This window comes from Gracilinanus agilis, chromosome 4, assembly GCF_016433145.1.
Source record: "Gracilinanus agilis isolate LMUSP501 chromosome 4, AgileGrace, whole genome shotgun sequence".
Classification (NCBI taxonomy): Eukaryota; Metazoa; Chordata; class Mammalia; order Didelphimorphia; family Didelphidae; genus Gracilinanus; species Gracilinanus agilis.
The window spans coordinates 100,045,828-100,048,717 of record NC_058133.1 but is presented as its reverse complement, the minus strand read 5'-3'; the positions used below and the strand labels follow the sequence as shown (position 1 = coordinate 100,048,717).

Sequence of the window (2,890 nt, the reverse complement as noted above, 5' to 3'; positions counted from 1 at the left end):
GCTTTCCTGACAAGCAAGGAACAGGCAAGACTGTAGAAGAAGAGAAAAGGTGTGTGTGTTTGTGTGTGTGTGTGTGTGTGTGTGTCTGTGTGTGTGTGTGTCTGTGTCTGTGTCTGTGTCTGTGTCTGTGTTGGAGGGAGGGGGGAATTTGGGCCTGGGGGGGAACCCAGCCTAGGCTTCCATTCCCCACCCACCAGTCTCTGTGAAAGATGACTTCAGTCTCTTTCTTAACTAATTCTGTCACTGTAAAATCCTACAGTCATTCTTCCACACATAAAGGAAAATAAGCTCACTAGGTGGACCTAGATGCTTTCAGTTTTAACTATTAACCAATGGTGAAAAAGGCAGAATGCCTAAGTTATGTCTATGTGGCCAATAGGGTAGCTGTGTGTGTCCCACATGACTCCCTTCCCCTGTCTTTCACATGGGTTGCAATTTAGTTCAATTCAGAACTGCAGATAGTACAGCTTTCACAGAAGCGATGGGATGTCTGAGCACAAGTGGCTGACTTGGGAGTGACTTTATGAAGGACTTTTCTGCCTTCCTTAGGCATAAAACAACTGGAATTCTGCACCTGCATCAGAAAAGAACCAGACTGATTCTGCCATCCAGTAGCAAGAAACTCACACAGCTAAACGGTTTGAAATTGTAAGTATGATTTTTTTCATAAAGTGCCCTGATTTAAATAGTTTATATGCCATATGCATAAAGTATATGAGACTTAAAAAAATCTACCTGTGACTGTGGATATTAATGAGAATGCAAATTACTAGAAAAATCATTCTTGACCAGATGTCGTCTGTTTCAGTCCAATAAAGATAAAAGAACAAAAAAATAAAAGTCAGTCATCCCTTAGGGTTGCTACATCAGGCTGCTCGGCAGAACATAGCTATGTGCCCGCTTTGTTCATAAAGAAAACCGAAGGCAGACACATATGTATTTTGTTCTTTTCTATTGGGTCTCTGTGTCTAATCAGGTTTGATCTGTCCCCAAGAAAAATAAAAGACAAACTTTGCTGACTCCTTTGACAAGGGCACTATAGACTTTCCAGACATCTGACAGTTATTATAATTAGCAATGAAAGACAGCGAAGGCACTTGGGGGCAAATAGCTCTTAAATTTTGAACAATGGATCCAAGCCAGGGCTTGCTTTCTATTTATTTTTTTAACCGCCCTCTCCATTTTTATAGTATTTATAGTTTCTGGAAGGGTTGCAGAGCTTATTTTTAAAATAAGAAATAAAACCCAAACAGTTCTGCAGAAGTCTGAAATTGGTCAGTGCAATGGCAGACTGGAGAGACAGCTTTAATGTCTCAGATTCCAGCCTTCCATGTATAAAGAATTTCCCCCCCCCCCCGAAATTCCTAATAGGGTGGAGTGAGGAGGGGGAGCTTCTTCGCAGCAGATTTCCAGACGGAAAAATAATTTTAGGTTTCTCTTTCATCTTTACTAGCTAGCAAAAAGATATGATTAGCATCTAAGTTGCTTTTCATGTAAGATTTATGGACTTCAAATAGAAGCTTAAAAAAAAACCCCAAAGCTCTTGGTTTTATTCTTAGAAAAGAAAATCTAACCAAATGGGTAAAATAGGCTATTGATTTACCACTTCTGCCCTTCTACACTCAGATAAAATAACCTAGCAGAGCCTTCTGCCTTTACTTCCAGAATCATAGAAATCTTTTAAAAGTTGCATGCTAAGAGTCTCCTGGGGGTGCTAGTTGGGGAGGGGGGACGGTGAAATCAAATCTGTTTTTCATGGATGCATCAGGGCTTGCTCTGTAACAAAGCATGGGAGGAAAAGAAGAGTTTGTAGGGCAAATGTTCTTTTGGTGATTTAAAAAAGCATATTAACTCTCATAAAGGAAATTATTGAAGGGCTCCAGACATACCTAATTATGGCTTAAATAAATCTGCTCCAGCAGAGGCTTGTGTGTTCTAATTGGGGAGAGGAGGGAGGCACTGAAGACTTTAGGATTAATTTTAAAGAAGGACTTCGACGTGAATTTTCACATAATCTTTTAAAAATACACCATTTAATTTTCTTTGTCTGCCCTCATGTTATCTACACCTCCCCCCACCACCGCCCACTGTGAGCTGAGACACCTGAAGGCTAGACATAATGATCAACAGAGCTCTAGCCTGTCTGGAGTCCAGCCAGGTTTTTTTTTTTTTCCTCCCCTCTCTACAATCAAGGAGCCTGCACGCAGCAATGCATGCCAAGCCTATTCCGCTGCTATGTGCAGATCAGGGATGGGAGTCTTACACACACTGCGGAAAGATTAAAGACAACAATATCCCCTTTCTCTTACCCTGGGCAGCCTCAATTTTAACCCTTTCAGTGCCCCCCTCCAACCATATGCCTTTTCCATCGTAACCCGGGTCTCCAGAGACCCAATAACTCATGCAGCATATCATATACCCCCGCCTGACTCATTTGATTTAGAAACCAATTCCCTAATGCCATTGCACATCTGGATTATTTAACATCATCAATACACTCCTCCGCAAGGAATCATTTGCTTATAAAAGCCCAGTAAGGGTGGTTGGAATGAATTCTGCAGCAGGAAAACTGCAAAAAGTCCGAGGTTAATGGGGAGTGACTTCCAAACCTTGCAGTAGATTACAGCATAGCTGATGATGCCATTCATGAAGCCATGAAGGTCTCTCTCTCTCTCTCTCTCTCTCTCTCTCTCTCTCTCTCTCTCTCTCTCTCTCTCTCTCCTTCCCTCTCCCTGTCTGTCTCCCTCTCCCTCTCCCCCTCTCTCCCTCTTTCTCCCCCTCCTTCCCTCCCAACTTCTATTTTTCCCTCTCTTTCTTTCCCCTATCTTCCCACACCCCATTTCTCTCATCTCTCTCTTCCTCTCTTCTTCTCCTTCTTCCCTCCCCCCCC

At 42.5% G+C, this 2,890-nt stretch overlaps 1 long non-coding RNA gene across 2 annotated transcripts in view; it reads left to right on the top strand.

The window, feature by feature from the left end:
* The first annotated feature begins 467 nt into the window (after positions 1 to 467).
* The window catches only part of LOC123244551, an 82,544-nt gene continuing 80,121 nt past the window's right edge, over positions 468 to 2,890 (top strand). For both annotated transcript variants that reach the window (XR_006506082.1, XR_006506081.1), the window contains exon 1: positions 468 to 648. This is a non-coding gene — a long non-coding RNA (uncharacterized LOC123244551). The remainder of the gene's footprint in view (positions 649 to 2,890) is intronic.